This window comes from Sus scrofa, chromosome 9 (genome assembly GCF_000003025.6).
Source record: "Sus scrofa isolate TJ Tabasco breed Duroc chromosome 9, Sscrofa11.1, whole genome shotgun sequence".
NCBI lineage: Eukaryota > Metazoa > Chordata > Mammalia > Artiodactyla > Suidae > Sus > Sus scrofa.
In genome coordinates, this window is record NC_010451.4 from 123,472,710 (window position 1) to 123,492,044 (window position 19,335).

General features: G+C 37.7%; 1 long non-coding RNA gene across 3 annotated transcripts; it reads left to right on the forward strand.

Moving 5' to 3' along the window:
• Positions 258 to 13,147, forward strand: LOC100512122. 3 transcript variants are annotated; one of them, XR_002347092.1, is made up of 4 exons: positions 258 to 2,844; positions 5,428 to 5,525; positions 12,087 to 12,193; positions 12,964 to 13,147. It is a non-coding gene; the product is annotated as an uncharacterized LOC100512122 (long non-coding RNA). The 3 variants fall into 3 exon arrangements; XR_002347091.1 differs by lacking the exon at positions 12,964 to 13,147 and having other exon boundaries at positions 258 to 1,005; positions 2,788 to 2,844; positions 12,087 to 12,281; XR_002347090.1 differs by lacking the exon at positions 12,964 to 13,147 and having other exon boundaries at positions 12,087 to 12,281.

Sequence of the window (19,335 nt, forward strand, 5' to 3'; positions counted from 1 at the left end):
AGGATAAGAGAAGGATTTTTTTTTTTTTTTTGTCTTTTTAGGGCTGCACCCATGGCGTATGGAATTTCCCCAGCTAGGGGTCCAATCGTAGCTGCAGCTGCTGGCCTATCCCACAGTCACGTGGGATCTGAGCCACATCTGTGACCTACACCACAGCTCATGCAAATGGCAGATCCTAAACGCCCTGAGCAAGGTCAGGGATCGAACCCACATCCTCATGGTTCGTTAACCACTGAGCCATGAAGGGAACTCTGGTTTTTTTGTTTGTTTGTTTTTAAGAGGGAATATCAGCGAGCAGAGAGGACAGAGCAGGGGAGGAGGCAGTGATGAAAGACACAGATCTGAGACAGAGGAAGATCTCTGAAGACACCAAAAGGGATGTGATCAAGGGCCCAGATGAAGGACGAGGTGTCATGGGGGAGAAGGGACCACCCGAATGTAGGAAAAGAAAAACAGGCTGTTATGTGATCCTCAATTCCCAAAACATTGCACGAGGCCTTGTTAAAGTCTGCAAAATGATCCGAAGATAAAAGAAGATATGAGAGGATTTCTATATACTTCACCATATTACTTCTGGCCAGTTTTGACAGTGAGCGGCAAGGATTGAGCGATACATGCGAATATGAAAAATGGCAACTCAAAGTAACTCCCTTGGAAGGGAAAGGGAAAAGGTGGTGTTAGTTTGGAAGGTGAGGGAAAGAAGGGAGGGCGTGATGAAGGTAAACCGAGGAACGCACAGTCTTTGGAACCAGACAAACCTGGAAGCAATGTTGGCTCTACCACTTACTTTGATTTTAAATATGTTTCTTAACCTTCTCTGCTCCTGAGTTTCTTCTTTCAAAATGCTATGAATAATACTTGCCTCCTGGGATTGGAATGAGAATCAGAGGCAGTATATTTGAAAAAAAAAAAAAGTAGTACATGTTTTTCACCTTCCATTCCCTCTTTTCCAGGAAATATCACCTGGAGATATTTATTGACTGTATTTAAGTGATCTTCATCAAGGTGTGTGCCAGGGAAGTTTTTTAAAGAAATATGCCACGTATAGATAAATTAAGATGGTTACCTTAAAAAATATTCAGTAAAAAATGAAGAGCATGAGGAGTTCCTAGTGGCTCATTGGGCTAACCATCTGGCACTGTCACTGCCATGGCTCAGGTTGCTTCTGTGGCTCAGGTTATTGCTATGGCTATTGTGTGGCCAAAAAAATAAAGATGAATAGCATGAGGCCAGAATGGCAGGAAAGGCAAAACATATATAGCTTTATAGCTTGTGGCTATAAAAGATAGTATAAGAAACAGTAAAGATAATATTGGTAGAGAAGTCTTAAAAGAAAGAAGGAAAGAAGAAGAAAAGAGAAAGGAAGAAAAAGAGAGAAAAAGAAAGAAATTAAGAAAGAAAGAAAGAAAAGAAATATTATTCATAGGGAAATTGTAAAGTGAAAACAGAAGAGAGAATCACTTTTCTAGTATGAGTCAGTATTTGCTTTTATACCATTTCATCACAATAAAGTAGAATCATTGATTCAGCTCTGTGTAATCAAAAGAGCACGGATTTGGGAGCCAGACAGCCATGGCTTTGAGAATTGACTTTGTCTCACACTAGCTGGATGATCTCAGACAAGTGACAAATTCCTTGAGTCACCGTGTGTTAGTTTCCTAGGCCTGCCCTAATGAAGTGCCAAAAACTGGATGGCTTGAAACAACAGAAATTTATTGTCTTATAATTCTGGAGGCCAGAAGTCCAAAACTAAAGTGTCAGCGGGGTGATGCTCTTTTGAAGCCTAAGGGAGGATCTCTTCCTTGCCTTCTTCTAACTTCTGCTAATCCAGGTGGATCTTGACTAGCAGATGCATCATTCCAATCCTCTGTCTTCATAAGGCATCCTCCCTGTGTGTCTCCATCTTCATGTGGCTGTCTGCTTACAGCAACCAAGTCATATTGGATTAGGAACCCACGCCATTCCAGTAGAACCTCCTCTTAAATAACTATAGCTGCACTGACCCTACTTTCAAATACAAGGTCACATTCCAAGGTGCTGAGGGTTAAGACTTCGACATAGATTTTTTGGGGAGACATAATTCAGCCAATAATACTCAATATCTTCAATCCTTAGGTGAGACTAAAAGTACATTCTTTGCAATGTTGTTATGAGAATCTTGTGTAAACTTCCGGAAAAATACCGAGCATGATATACAACACACAGTAAATGAGAAAAATGAAGAGGAATCAAAATCAGTCTTCAAAACTGTCTTTTGGTGTCATGATCTGAATCTGATTCCCTCTGAGTTATGCGCCAAGAAGTATTGGTGGAGAGTTCTTAGTAGGTTCTGTGGCTCTTTAATACGGCATTCATGGGTGACCTGGGTTCAACGTTTACTGACCACTTACTGTATGTTTGGCATTGTACCAGATACAGAGGGATACCTGGGGAGGAGACCTGAGGCCACTTCTGTGGTTTTCTGGGTGGTTTATATTCCATCTCCCATCCCAGGTAGCCCTCCAATCTAGAAGCCATGGTCTAGAAAGGGGTCAGCAAACCATGACCCGCGAGCCAAACCCAGGCCACTGACTGTGTTTGTAAATAAAGTTTTATTGCAAGATAGCCGTGTCCATTTGTTTATATTTGTCTGTGGTTATGTCTGTGTTTCCATGGCAGAGTTGGGGAGTTGTGACGGAGGTAGGCCCACAAAGCCTAAATGATTTACTATCTGGGTTTTCATAGACATGTTACCTTTCTGATAATGCAGACTTTGACTTATATTCTCTTTCTTTTTTTCCATCGTAGGAGACTTAGACCCTTCGCAGTCCACAAGCTTATCAATTCTCAGAGCTTCAAGTTCAGGTAGAGCTTGGGTCCTGATCTCTCTGATAACTTCGACTTGTCTATACCCTGGGGTTAGTCATTCATAATAATGCATCAGTAGTAGTTCACCACCTGTCACAAATGTACCACACCAATGTAAGAAGATAATAACCAGGCAGGTATATTTCTCACCATCCACTCTTAAACTTGGTACTCTGCCTACCTCCATTCTTTTTATGGATCCTATTGAATAATTTGTTATTTCTTTTACATTTGAAAAGATACAATACAGAAAAAATTCATTCTTCAGCAAACACTTGTTGAATACCATTTACTAATTACATAAGTTTTACTATAATAATACTAAAGTACTGGAACATAGTGCTTTAATACATTTCTGATGAGATCTGAAAGTTAGATTCATTTGTAATAGATGGTATTTTGGCTCAAAATATCCATTGCCTCTTCCATAGGGCCCCAGCCTATGGGAGGAAGACATACCTGTGCTCAGAGCAGGCTTGGTCATGCGACTTGCTTTGATCATTTGATCATTGGAATAGGACTGGAGCAGACCCACTTTTTTTTTTTTCCTTTTTAGGGCTGCACCCACAGCATACGGAGGTTCTCAGGCTAGTGGTCAAATTGGAGCTGCAGGCTGCCCGCCTACGCCACAGCCATAGCAATGCGGGATCTGAGCTGCTTCTGCGACCTACACCGCAGTTCACAGCAACATCAGATCCTTAACCCACTGAGCGAGGCTAGGGATCGAACCCACAACCTCATGGTTCCTAGTCAGATTCGTTTCCGCTGTGCCACGATGGGAATGCCTGTCCTATTTCTGAAAGAGCTTTAAGAGTCATTCTCTGGTCGGTCACCACCCCCTCTTTTTCATTCCGACATGAAACTGCCATGTTTTAGATAGGGCTGCATTTTCATCCTTGGTTCTGACATGACAAAGACATGAAACTGAGTCAAATCTGACCCCAGTATAGACATGAGAAATAAACCTTTGTTGTGAGCCATTAAGGTTTTGAGATCTTTATTGCCACGTAGCCTAGACTGAAGGAAAAATCACTGACTATATTTTCTTCGCATTTTTCAGATCAAATAACATTTAAGAGTTCTTTTTCTAACTTTCATATTATGGATGACAATTTGCAACTTAAAGATAATCAAAATAAGGCCTAGAAATAAATGTCACTTGTGAATTAAATAGAAGTATCCAAACTTCTAGCTGGCAACTTAGAGTATTACGCATAGTGTCTAATTATATAAATCCTATTTGACTTATACTGCTGCATACTCTCTATTTTAACATTTTACTGTGCTTACTTTATTCGCATATCTAAGCATGTATCCATCTAACAACCCGCCATATTTTCTGAGGTATTTTACGTAAGTTTCAGGTGTTAGTTACACTTCACTCCTGCACATTTCAGCATGTATATCATTACCTGGATTTCAATATTGGCTTATGATTTTTTTCTTTTGAGGCAAAATTTATATATAACGTACAAATCTTCTGTATATCACTCAATGCGTTTTGCTAAACAGAGGCCCCTATGCGACGCAAATCTCTATCAAAACATAGAACACGACCACCAGCCAACAAAATTTTCACTGTTTATTTTAGCCCATATATTTACTCTGTGTATGTGCTTCTGAATGTTGCATATATTTTTATTCTGAGCTTTAGATATACAGAGATTTAAATGCATTTCTAGAATTCACAGTTCATGTCTCCAGAGCTTATGAATGATCCACTTGGACAGGAATTTGTTCCTAAAAATAATTTTTTTAACATCTGAAAATTTATAGATTTTTTCTGGATAATTTTCTTTCTCTGCTTTTGCTTTTCGAATAATAATTTTGTTTCTATAATAGCCACCCAACAGAAGATGTGTCTCTACCACATCAAGCAGTAGCATCATTTCCACTAATTGAAACTTTGGCAGTCTCATGTTCTACAAGAGTCACTGGAGGTGCTGGGATGTATTTTTCTGTTGCTAATCATGATGCAATTATGTTGGCTTCGACTGCTTAGGGCTGAGGCTGGTTACTAAAAGTAGGAAAATGGCAAAAAAAAAAAAGAGAGAATAGAAGGTTTATACTAAATGTTTGTGGCTGTATACATGTAACAGACTGGAGGAATAAATTATATCTTGAGTAGAGAAGATGGGCTAGCATGGAAAAACAAGGAGAAATATGGGCTGGTTTTTACGCCACTTGGAATGTGGTCTTCATTTTCTTCTTCTGCTTCCCTGATCCCATCCCTTTTTTGGCCTCTAAGATAACATGTACCCATATCACAAAAAATAAACATTGTAGCAGAGCAGTCTGTTTATATATTATTATACAATGTGCATGTAAAATGCTCATACCTAAAATCTACAGACTGAGGTGTTGAGTCCTATGTTATTCATACAGAGAGAGGTAGCTTTTACTGGAAGTTAGTTTAATCAATGGCTTCTATTGATTAACTTCACTCTTCAGTACCGTTCTAGTCATCTTTCTCAAGATATTTGTCTTTCAGGATTTAGGCACCAAGATTTAATGCAATTAAGTCAGATGTTGCAGAAATTATTATAAATTAACGGGAACTAATATGCACCCTGTTTCCAGGAAATCTACAGTAGAATCCAATTTGGGAAGAACAGAATTGCTGGACAACGAATAAATCCTGCTGAGCACAGCGTAAAGGAATTCATGGCTGAACTGAGGTGTCCAACTACACTTAATCTTGAAAATCTTTTCATAATGATCTTTCTTGGCTATAATTTAAAAGGCCAGAAATAGAAGAACGAGGAAAAAGAGAACAGACACCATGGACAATCTATAAAATCATCTATGATCTTTCTATATTTCTTCTGAAGATTCTTTTTATCCCAGCTCATTGTCTGCTCCTCTCCAGGTACCTTCCTAGCTTCCTCTTGAGATACTCCTTGGACTCCCTGTTTGTGAAACTTTCTCAGACACAAATTAGTAGAGAGGTTATTATAAGCTTGGAGGCAGAGTCAAAAATCCCTTGAATGAAGTAATCTATCAGCAAATCATTCTCCCAGCCCCTACTTATCCCAGACCCATCACTGAAAAATTACTGTATTTCCTCTATTTATTGAAGTACATAAATGTGTTAATTTTATAATTAGGAATAACTTAGAGACATGATTATTCTCTTTAGGTATCTTAAGAGCTATCATTTCTAAGATGAACTTCTCTTTATATCTCCTTAAGGTGAAATTAAGTTTTATAAGTAGACTTATCTATAGGCCAGTTTGGGGCTACTCTAGGGAAAGCCTTTCCAATAACTAGTCAGATAGTAGGATGGAATACCTAATGACTAGGAGAGATTTCTATTATTGAAGTCACTTGAAGGTCACGGAAGAGGCTAGGTGACCACCTGAATGAGTTTCCTGAATATAGTGGTCCTTTATCAAAATTTTGTCTTGGAGATACTTAAACCCAAGGACTTTACATCAGATTTTCATTGATCTAACCATTTGTCTACTTATCTATCATATCATATTGGATGTCACAGTCAAGGGTTTGCAGTCGATAGGTATATTTCTTACTGTCAGTAAGCTTGCTCTGGGTTTATGAGATCCAGTAAAGATACACCTACATCAAACTGTTTGTCTTTATGTTATTCATCAGTCGACCACCTCTCAAATCCATATCCTTGGCACTTGTCTGAACATGTGAGACAGGAGCTTCAAAATGCTCTATCAGAGAAGGGTATACTTTTGGGAATTACAGAGACCAGCATATTACTAAGAAGTAAACCCATGTATGTGATTGCAAAATTCTACAGGTAGTCTTCAAGAAGTTTCATGTTCATATTCTGTGCTTAATTCGGCTTCATATTTTCTCTTTAGCAGGGTTTGTATAAGGACATTGTTATTCTGGCTGACAGTTTCATACCCCTGCTTTTCCAGTAAGAAATGACCTCAAAAATGGCATGGCCCAAGGTCTGTGCTAAGAAAATTAAGCTTCTTTAGAATTTGACTCCCAGAAAAGTTGTACTGTATTTTTATATATTACAAATATGCACTATATTTGTAATTCATGCTGCTTTGAAGCTGAATCTGTGGTTATTCCACTGAGTCCATATTAAAGCAATTCCCTGGTTGTATATTATACTCATGAGATTTGGTGATTGATTATTAAACTTAGAGTTAATTATGTTTATTGCACCAATCCTTGCTGAAGGAAACTTGGGAATTGTCTTTCTCATCCTTAATTATTAAATCATAACATGCAATTCTGAGGACATGGGAATTATTTTCCTTTGCTCAAAAGCCTGACCCACCAATTTTACTAAACAAAAATGTCTCTTGATACTGGATAAAACATTTTAATTTTGCTATTAAAATATAAAAGGATATTCTACTCAATAGCAGATCAGCTTTTCTCCTTAATTGCTGCTTCCTCCTTTTACATTTTTAAGGGCAGAAAGGTTTTATTTTTTTCCTTGCTGAAAACATATGTTTCTCTTTAAAGAACGAAATTGTCTTACAAGGTTATAAATGTCCTATTAGTGTGCTAGGGCTTCTATAAGAAAACACCACAAATTGAGTGGCTTAACAACAGAATTATTGTCTCACAGTTCTGGAGGCTAGAAGTCTGAGATCAAGGTATCTGCAAGTTTAGTCCTTCTGAGGGATATGAAGGAGAATCCCTCTCCTTAGCTTGTCAAGGGCCCTCTCCTCGTGATATGTGTCTGACTCTATGTCCATTTCTCCCCTTTTTATAGAGACATTTGCCTAAATAAATAAATATCTCTCTTTAGTTTGTCAATGGCCCTCTCCTCCTGATAGCATCTGACTCTATGTCCAATTCTCCCCTTTTTATAGAGACACCAGTCACACTGGATTAGGACCCACCCCAATGACCTCATTTGAACTTTAATTCTGTAAAGACCTTATCTCAAAGTAAAGTAACATTCTGAGGTGCTAGGGGTTGGGGCTTCATCATGAGCACTTTGCAGGGGGCAGGGGGTGCATAATACAACCCAGAACCAAGTGTCATCATGGAAAATGTCTTACAATGTAAGTTACTTGTCCAGCAACATTTGTTATTTCTTAAAAGGAGCTTGAATTATCTTTGCAAACAATGTTACCTCTTTACTTTTTTCCTATATATTTTAAACAGAAAAGATAACATGATCTCAATATATGTCAAGTAAAAGTGGTCAAAACCAGGGAAAAACAGACAAATCCATAATCATAGTGGGAGCTTTTTGTACATATCTACTTTAGTAATTATAGAGCAAGCAGACAAAAATTTAAGGATACAACACCATGAAAGAATAATCAAGAAACTTGACCTAATGGACACATATAGAATATTCCACCCAAGTATTTCAGAACATACTTTCTTTTCAAGCACATATAAAACATCTGTAGAGGAGTTCCCATCATGGCTCAGGGGAAATGAATCTGACTAGTGTCCACGAGGGTGCAGGTTCAATCCCTGGCCTCATTCAGTTGGTTAAGGATTCAGCATTGCTCTGAGCTGTGTTGTATGTCACACACTTGGCTCGGATCTGGCATTTCTAAAGCTGTGGTATAGGCCAGCAGCTGAAGCTCCAATTTTTTTTTTTTTTTTTTGTCTTTTTTGTTGTTGTTGCTATTTCTTGGGCCGCTCCCGCGGCATATGGAGGTTCCCAGGCTAGGGGATGAATCGGAGCTGTAGCCACCGGCCTACACCAGAGCCACAGCAAAGCGGGATCCGAGCCGCGTCTGCAACCTACACCATAGCTCACGGCAACGCCGGATCGTTAACCCACTGAGCAAGGGCAGGGACCGAACCCGCAACCTCATGGTTCCTAGTCAGATTCGTTAACCACTGTGCCACAACGGGAACTCCTGAAGCTCCAGTTTGACCCCTAGCCTGGGAACCTCCATATGCCACAGGTGGGGCCCTAAAAAGACCAAAAAAAAAAAAAAAATCTATAGAAATTAAATATAAACTGCATCATTTTTTAAACTTATAAATTGAATATAAGACTGAGGCAAGTCTTATCAAAATTCAAATTAATGAAATTGATTAATTTGATCCTACTATAGGTAAGATAGAAATGGATAACAAAGGATAACCAGAAAACTCTCATATATTTGGAAATTTAGGACATATTTTAATAACCCATGATCAAGGAAGAAATCATAACAAAATCAGAAAATATTTTGAATTGAACAATATGACAATATTACAAATCAAATTTTGTATAATTTAGCTAAAGAAATCCTTAAAAGGAAATTTGTGGCCTTCAAATCATATACTAGAAAAGAAGAAAGACTGTAAATTAATTGAGCAAGCATTCTGTCAATCTAGGAAAGTTATAAAAGGACTAAAAAAATAAGTATGTGAAAAGAAGAAATGAAATAGCAAAGAGCAGAAAGGAGACAGAAAATACATATACAGCAGAGAATCAACAAAACGAAACAAAAAATTTTAAGGACTAACAAAATCAACAAGCCTCTGGTGAGACTTTTCAAGAAAAATAAAAAGACGAAACAAATATCCAATAAAAGTAATGAAAAAAGAGACTACCCTCCAGATCCTGCACACATTAAACATTTGGTAGGAAGGAAACCTAAGAACTCTTTCAGACAGAAATTCTTAATGTCTTATCCTCTCCATCCTCAGCTTTGAGAGACCGTCAAAATCACCGCATAAAATAAATGGACTATTGGATAGGCCTTGCATACATTTATCCTACAGGCGCAATAATACGGGAGCCAGCTCCTTATTATTAATGCAAATGAAGGCTATTGGAAATTCCTACAATTAAATTTCGGGAGTAATCATCAAGTCGCCTTTAAATCAATAGTGTTAGGAGTTCCCTGGTGGCCTCATGGGTAAGGATCCAGCATTGTCACTACTGTGGCTTGAATCACTGCTGTGGTAAGGGTTTGATCGCTGGCCCAGGAACTTTCACACGCCGTAGGCATATTCTGCCTAAATAAATAGTGTCAGTTCTTTTTTCTCACTAAAATGTAATTAATTCTCCCAACACACAGTAAAATAGACCAATTTTAAGTTTCACTCTCTCTCTTTCCACTGGAGGTAGCGTCAGTACAAGGTGCAAACAAAAATGCTGTTAGGAAGCCAAAGGTTAGACAAATCTAAATTAATTTGCCCCTGAATCATTAAAGTCCTTTTATTATATGAGCATAACTTGAAATATTGAACTAAGGGAGCCATTTGCAAGAGGCTGGTAATTTTACATAGAAATTGTAATGAACTATATAACATGTAACTCAGCAATATACAACTTTTGTGTTATTAAACAAATTCTTAACCTCTGAGAGAATTTCCAGTTTAATTACATAAATCAAGATAAGAGTCAATGTTTTATCACTGCAGAATATTTGGGCTCCACAAGGCATCACTTGTGACCCTACATGCTCCTTATTAGTCTGACATTTCCATAAAATTAGGAACACACCTATTAGGCAAATAAGAAACACTATCTTCTGTTGATAAGTATTTTTTTCTGAAACTCTGATACAAAGTTGTCCATAAGCTGAGACACATGGAGAGTTGTAGAAACAGGCCTGACTTGACAGGTGCTTCCTCTGTGGAAATTGTAATTCATCAGAGAAATGAAAAACTTCAGGTTTGTTCTGCTTTTTTGGACAACGCAAAAGGTACAGAAAAGTTCAGAGGATAATAGAGCAAACACTCAAATATCTGCTACCCAGAACTAACCAAAATTAACACTTAGGAATATTTTCTTCAGATCTCTTGATGTCTATTCGGGGAGGAAGGGGCAAAGAAAGAGAATTTTACAGAAGTTTAAGCTCCATATAATCTCTTTTCTGGTGCTCATCTCCTCCATCCCCCACCCCTCAAAGCAAGGAGCAGGAACTTGTCTAGGCAGTGCTTTTGTGTTTAGGACAGATGTAAATATCCATAAATAATACAGCATTTAGGAGTGTGTCTTTATTGTTCTGCAACTTCCTTTTCTCACTGGACATTTTCTAAACCAATCAGTGTAGATACAGCTCTATTTCATTCATTTTAACCGTTATTTAGTATCCCATCACATGAATAAAACACAATTTATCTTTGCTCTTACTGATGAACATACAAGATATTTCTAAATTTTTGCTATTGAAAATCATGTTGTGGTTAATGTTATTATATATGTATAGCTCCTCATGCAGGTTTGAATTTCTTTCTTTCTTTTTTTTTTTTTTTGCTTTCTTTTTTGGCCACCCTGCAGCTTATGAAGTTCCCAGGCCAGGAATCAGATCTCAGCCGCCACTGTGACCTGCCACTGCAACTGGGGCAACTCCGGATGCTTTAACCCACTGTGCAGGCTTGGGGATTCAACCTGTGTCCCAGTGCTCCAGACATACCCCAGATGCCATTAAGCCACAGGGGGAACTCCACGCTTGAATTTCTTTCTTTCTTTCTTTCTTTTTTTTGTGTGTGTATTTTTTTTTTAGGGCCATTCCCGTGGCATATGGAGGTTTCCAGGCTAGAGGTCCAACTGGAGCTGTAGCTGCTGGCCTACGCCACAGCCAAAGCCATGCCAGATCTGAGATGTGCCTTCAACCTACACCACAGCTCACGGCAGTGCTGGATCCTTAACCCACTGAGCGAGGCCAGGGATCGAACCCACAACCTCAAGGTTCTTAGCTGGATTTGTTCCCGCTGCGCCATGATGGGAACTCTCATGCTTGAATTTCTTAAGGGCAGTGGTCTCCTGCTTTGTTCATCAGGTTACCCTTTTAAGAAAACATTTAACTGCCTATCCCCAATATTTCTATTTATTTACAAATTATACAAATGCCCTTTCACACTGATATACAATATCCACTTTTTTTCTTAAAAGATCAAATAAATAAATTCAAAGTTCTATTATTTTCTTCCCACATCCCATTTGAATTGCTGGGGTGCAGAATATAAACGTGTTCATCTTAACTTATATTACTGCCATATTATTACCATATTATATTATTATGTATCAATATAATACATTATTATGATGATATTACTCTGCAAAGACCTGTGCTAATTTGTCTCCATTCTAGCAGAGTAAAATTGCCATTTTCTAACAACCCTTCTACTGCTTGATATGAATGTTTTAAACATTTGATTTGAAAAAAATTTCAACAAGCAGAAAAGGTGCTAATGTCACAATGGCCTCCTAGATAAGCTTCACTAGATCCACCATTAATACTTCACTGCAATGAATTCTTTCTCTAGTCTTTCTTCTTTCCTTCCTCCCCCCACTTCCCTTCATATGCATTTATCTTTTATTTCCATAGTTTTTCCTGAGCCATTTGAAAATAAGCTGCAGAACGTTTGACCTGTTTGTCCCAAGTACTCCCACGTGAGGCTCCCATGAACAGAGACATTCTCTTCCATAACCATGGTACGTGGCCAAATTCAAGAAGCTCAACATTGATAAAGAACTATAACATTTCACCAATTCTCCCACTTAAGTCCTTTTTTGTGGGTTTTTTTTTTTTTTTTTTGGTCTTTTTGCTATTTCTTGGGCTGCTCCCGCAGCATATGGTGGTTCCCAGGCTAGGGGTCGAATTGGAACTGTAGCCACCGGCCTACACCACAGCCACAGCAATGCCAGATCCAAGCCATGTCTGCAACCTACACCACAGCTCATGGCAATGCCGGATCCTCAACCCACTGAGCAAGGCCAGGGATCGAACCCACAACCTCATGGTTCCTAGTCGGATTCGTTAACCACTGAGCCACGACGGGAACTCCCCTTTTTTGTGTTTTATTTTTTTTTTTTCTGACCCAGCACAACATTGCCTTTCGCTGCCATTTCTCTTTAGTCGCCTTTAATCTAGAGCCGTTCCTTAAATGTTTTCTTTTTCATGACATTGACCTATTTGAAGAGTACAGGCCAGTTATTTTGTGTCCTGTTCCTAAATTTGCATTTGTTTGATGATTTACACAGGAGTAAACTGGGTTACGTATTTTGGGCAGCAACACTAGATAAGTGATGTGGTGTTCTTCTCAGCGAATTGCATCAGGAGGTTGTCAGATTTTCCTTTTTTGAAAGTTTTATTGAAGTATACAGTTCATTTACAAGGCTGTGAAAATTTCTGCGGTACAACAAATGGACTCAGTGTATATGATATACACATATCCACTCTCTCTGATTCTTTTCCCACATAGATGATCACGGAATCCTGGGTAGAGCTCTCTGCGCTACACAGCAGGCTCCTGCTGGCCAATCGTTTCATATACTGCACTGTGCATTTGCCAATCCCAAACCCCAAGTCCATCACTCCCACCTCCTTGACCTGTCCCCTTTGGTAACCATAAGTTTTCAAAGTCTGTGAGTCTGTTTCTTTTTCTTTCTTTCTTTTTTTTTTTTTTGTCTTTTTGTCTTTTTAGGGCTGCACCCGTGGCATATGGAGGTTCCCAGGCTAGGGGTCGAATCAGAGCTGTAGCCACTGGCCTACGCCAGAGCCACAGCATCGCGGGATCCGAGCCTTGTCTGCGACCTACACCACAGCCATGCCAATGCCAGATCCCCAACCCACTGTGCAAGGCCAGGGATCAAACCCGCAACCTCACGGTTCCTAGTTGGATTCATTAACCTCTGAGCCATCGACAGGAACTCCTCTGTGAGTCTGTTTCTGTTCTGCTAAGTTCACTTGGTTGTCATATTTCCTTAAATTTTGCCAATCTAGCGGACGAGAAATGGAATTGCATTTTATTGATTCCTCGTAAAGTCGAACATCTTTTCCTTGGAAATTCAAGTTCCTTTTAAAATTTTTAAAAATAAACTTTGCCTATTTTTCTTTTGAGTTTTTAAATTGATTCATCTGAGTTATTTGACAGTTATATGTGTCAGAAATGTTCTTCTAAACTGTCACTTGTCTTTATTTATTTATGCTACCCTTTGCTTTACAGATCTTTAAAGCTTTAGTGTAGTCTAATTCCACCAAGTTTCCCTTCTGATTCCTTTTGTTGTCTTATTTAAAATAAAATCCCTCCTATGCTGTAAAGATATCGTAAGTTTACTTCTTACGGTGTTAACATTTGTTTTTCACATCTGGGTATTTAATACTTTAAGATGTAAGAAAGAAATCTTTTTTTTCCTATATGTATATTTTGTTGTCCCAAATATATTTGGTTGAACCATTAACTTGTTCTCTGACCACTGATTTACCTGCTTTATCATATACTAAGAGCCTATGCATGCTTGGATTTTTTTCCCCAGGCTCTCTATTCTGTCTTAGGGATCTATTTGTCCAATCTTGCATCAATATAAAACAAATTTAAAATGACTTGCTGTGTCATATATCTTACTAACTAGTCAAGCTACTCCCCCTGTTATTTCTTTTTATGCCCCCCTCAATTGTTTTGGCTGTTTGTGGGCCTTTAACTCTTCCATGTAAGTTTTCAAATCAGTTTTTTAACGTCCTTAAAGCATTCATATTGAGGTTTTTATTGGGAGTGCATCGACTTTATAGATTAATTTACAACAACTTAGTCTTTATAATATTGACTCCTTCCATCCGTGAACATGAATTTGATCTATTTGGATTTAATCATGTCTGTTACGTTCCTCAATAACATTTTATAATTGTCTCCATGAGTCCTGCTCACATTTTATCGGATTTTTATTCCTAAACATCATAAAAGTTTTATTGCTTATGTAAACGTTATCTATTTTGTTACATTTTAAAATTATTGCTGGTGTATAGAAATCCATTGATTTTTATAAATGAATCTTGTGTTTAGATCTAATGGTTTGTCCATTTTTTAGACTTTTTAAATAGACAGATCATCTCCAAATAAAGATGGTTTTGTCTCTTTCAAACTTGTATCCTTTTTTCTTTTTTCTTATTTATAGCACCACGTGGGTCTTCAAATAGCATTGAATAGTAATAGTCATAATGAGAGATATTCTTGCCTTGTTCCAGACTTGAAAGAATTTCAACAGTACAAAGCTAGTTGGAGCTTCTCGTTAGGTCAAGGTAGTCGATATTTTGGGTTCCCAGCATCACACCCCTCTGTCCTTCTCTAAATTCATCTGTACCAATAGTGAATGAACATCGTTGATGCCTGCTAGCAGTATCTCACCTCAAGCATATGTCATGTGTCTTTGGGTTTTTGGTTTTGGTTCTCCCCAGTGGGCTTCTCTGTAATAGCAGGCCTTTTTAGAAACCAGAGGAACCCACTCAGTCCTTGTGTGGAGACGCTCCATAGGAGTACTGAAGGTCACCCTGAATCAAGGGTGAATGGAAGCTCATGGAGAGATGCTCCAACCTCTAGTCTTTTCTTCCTCTTTCTTTGTTTCTATGTTTCTAGGGCTCTCAAGTGGTATCTGTAACAGTGATCTTAACAACACATTTATACGGACTTACCTTCCTCCTTTGTTTCATTCTGTGACCTCATAGTCGTTGCCTGGAGTCACCTCCCAAATAAGGTATTCAATTGTTTGGTCGTTGTTTGAAGCTCTGTTTTCAAGGAACTTGAAACAAGTGTCTCCATTTTGTAATTTTTATCATAAATTTATAGTGAATTTTATTGTATGTTTTCTGTCATATCTGTTGAGACAATCCTATGTTTCTTGTAGTTTAATTACTGTGGTCAGTTACTTTAATAAACTTTCTTTTTCTTTTTTTATTTAATGATTTTTTTTTTCCACTATAGCTGGTTTACAGTGTTCTGTCAACTTTCTACTATACAGCAAGGTGACCCAGTTACACATACACCTATACATTCCTTTTTCTCACATTATCATGCTCCATCATAAGTGACTAGATATAGTTTCCAGTGCTATACAGCAGGATCTCATTGCTTATCCATCCAAAGGCAATAGTTTGCATCTATTAACTCCAAATTCTCAGTCTATCCCGCTCCCTCCCCCTTGGAAACCACAAGTCTGTTCTCCAAGTCCATGAGTTTCTTTTCTGTGGAAAGTTTCCTTTGTGCCTTATATTAGATTCCAGATATAAGTGATATCATATGGTATTTGTCATTCTCTTTTTGACTTACCTCTCTTAGTAAGTCATAAGTAAGTCGTAAGAACTTAGAGAGTCTCTAGTTCTATCCACACTTTAATAAACTTTCTTGATGTTGAAACAGCTTCTCATTTTTGAGACAAACCCTTTACAAAATGTGTGTATTTTGTTTCATTGTTTTGTTCTTGGCTTTAGATTTTATTTCCTGCTGGATTTGATTTCTTAGTATTTATTTAGGATTTTTGAATTTGTATTTATATGTGAGATTTGGCCATATTTTTCTTTCTTTGTATTGTCCTAACTAAACTTGATATAAAAGTTCCCTTCTCTCTTTTATTCTCTAGGATGACTTGCATTAGAAAAGGATTATATATTCTTTGAAGATTTATTAAATTTAGTGTGAACCACATAAGCCTTTTTTTTAGGTTGAAAGAAAGACTTTAAATAAAAGATTAAATTTTTAGTATTTATTATTTTATTTAAGTTTTAATCTCCTTGAAGTCATTTTGATGATTTATATTCTTTTAGAAATTTTTTCATTTCATTTAAGTTTTTAACTATATGGGCATCAGATTACTTTATCAAAATACTTATTCCAGTTTTTTGTTGTTTTTTTTTTTTTTTGCTATTTCTTGGGCCGCTCCTGCGGCATATGGATGTTCCCAGGCTAGGGGTCCAATCCGAGCTGTAGCCATCGGCCTACACCAGAGCCACAGCAACGCGGGATCCGAGCCGCGTCTGCAACCTACACCCCAGCTCACGGCAACGCCGGATCGTTAACCCACTGAGCAAGGGCAGGAACCGAACCCGCAACCTCATGGTTCCTAGTCGGATTCATTAACCACTGCGCCACGACGGGAACTCCCTTATTCCAGTTTTTAAATTTCCTACTGAAATGTAATTTTGCCTTCTTTTTCATTTCCAATATTTTTGTGCTCCCTGATTTTTCCCTTGGCCTGTCCTTTGTTTTTTTTTCAATTTAATTCTATTGACATACAGTTGATTTACAATTAGTTTCAGGTGAACGTAAAGTGAATAAGTCATACATACACATAAAACCATTTTCTTTTCCCATATAGATTATTACAAACTACTGAGTAGATTTCCCTGTGCTATACAGTAGGTTCTTATTAATCATCTATTTTATACAGTAGTGTGTATGTTATTCCCACTCTCCCAACTCCTCCATCCCACCAACAGTTGTACCTATGGTAACCATAAGGTTGGTTTTGAAATCTGTAAGTTTGTTTTTGTTTTATAAATAAGTTCTTTTGTACTATTTTTAGTAGATTCCATATATCAGTGATACCATATGATGTTTGTCTTTCTCTGACTTAATTCAACTCAGTATGGTAATCTCTAGGTTCATCCATGTTGCTGCAAATGGCATTATTTCATTCTTTTTTTGGCCAAGTAATATTCCACTGTATATATGTACCATATCTTCTTTATCCAGTCCTCTGTTGATGGACAGTTAGTTTGCTTCTATGTCTTGGCTATTGTAAATATTGATGTAATGAGCATGTGGGTACATGTATCTTCTTATATTATGATTTTCTCTGGGTATATGCCCAGGAATAGGATTGCTGGATCATACAGTAGTTCTATATTTAGTTTTTAAAGGAACCTCCATACTGTCCTCCATAGTGGTTGCACCAGTCTACATTCCCACTGACAGTGTAGGAGGTCACCAATATTTATTGTTTGTAGACTTTTTTTTTTTTGGTCTTTTCTAGGGACACCCACAGCATATGGAGGTTCCCAGACTAGGGGTCTAATTGGAGCTGTAGCCTCCGGCCTATGCCAGAGCCACAGCAACATCAGATCCAAGTCACATCTGTGAACTACACCATAGCTCAGGGCAACGCCAGATCCTTAACCCACTGAGTGAGGCCAGGGATTGAACCTCCAACCTCATGGTTCCTAGTCAGATTCATTAACCCCTGAGCCAAGATGGGAACTCCATGTTTGTAGACTTTTTGATGAAAGTCATTCTGACTGGTGTGAGGCTATACTTCATTATAGTTTTGACTGGTGTTTCGTTAATAATTAGTAATGTCAAGGATTTTTTCAATGTGTTTTTTGCCTTTGGATAAATGTCTATTTAGGTCTTCTGCCAATTTTTTTGATTAGGTTTTTTGTTTTTTTGGTATAAAGCTCCATGAGATATTTGCATATTTTGGAGATTAATCTCTTGTTGGTTGCTTTGTTTGCAAAGATTTTCTCCTATTCTGTGAGTTGTCTTTTTGTTGCTGTTTTTTTTAAAAATGGTTTCCTTTGCTGTGCAATTCATTTGTCTATTTTGCAAGTGCTTTCTCTTTTTGCTTAGTGTTTTCAAAGAACCAGTTTCTCCTCGTCATTTTTTTTCTGTTTTCTAGATTACTATTTTTCTCCTCTCTTGATCATATCCTTATTTAGTAGCTGTATCTGCGTCTACCTTCTACTCTAGGTATACGGCTTTAGATAAGCCAACTCACAGGCTGTGAGCACACATTCTTGGAGAACTCTAAAATGGCTGTGGAAAATGGTACCATGAAAAACAACCAATAGAATGGGAGAAAAGAGTTGCAAATAATGCAACCAATAAGGACTTAATCTCCAAAATACACTAACTCATACAACTCAACAACAAAAAAACAAGCAACCCAATCAAAAAAATGGGCAGAGGCATAAAGAGACATTTCTACAAAGAAGACATATGGATGGCCAGCAGGCACATGAAAAAATGTTCAATATCACTAATTATTAGAGAAATTCAAATAAAAAATACAATTAGGTACTACTTCACACTGGTCAGAATGGGCATCATTAATAAGTCTACAAATAACAAATGCTTGAGAGGGTATGGATAAAAGGGAATCTCCTACACTGTTGGTGGGAATGTAGATTGGTACAACCCAACCACTATGGAAAACAGTACAGAGGTTCCTCAGAAAACTAAATATAGAACTACCATTTGATCCAGAAATCCCTCTCCTGGCATATATCTGGACAAAACTACAATTAAAAAAGATACATACACCTGTATGTTCACAGCAGCACTGTTCACAATAGCCAAATTATGGAAACAACATAAATGCCCACAACAGATGAATGGATTAAGATGTGATAAACATAGACAATGGAATGCTACTCAGCCATAATAAAAGAATGAAATAATTCCATTTGCATGGAATATAGATTCCATGGATGCGACTAGAGATTTTCATACTAAGTGAAGTCAGAAAGAGAAAGACAAATACCAAATGATATCACTTATATGTTGAATCTAAAATATGGCACAAATAAACCTATCTATAGAACAGAAACACACTCAGACATGGAGAACATACTTACGGTTGCCAAGGGGGAGAGGGAGGGAATGGGATGGACTGGGAGTTTGGGGTTAGCAAATGCAAACTATTGCATTTAGAATGGATAAGCAATGAGGTCCTGCTGTATAGCACAGGGCACTATATCTAATCACTGTAACAGAACCTGATAGAAGATAATATGAGAAAAAGAATGTATATATTTATGTATGACTGGGTCTCATTGCCATGCAGCAGAAATTGACAGAAAATTGTAA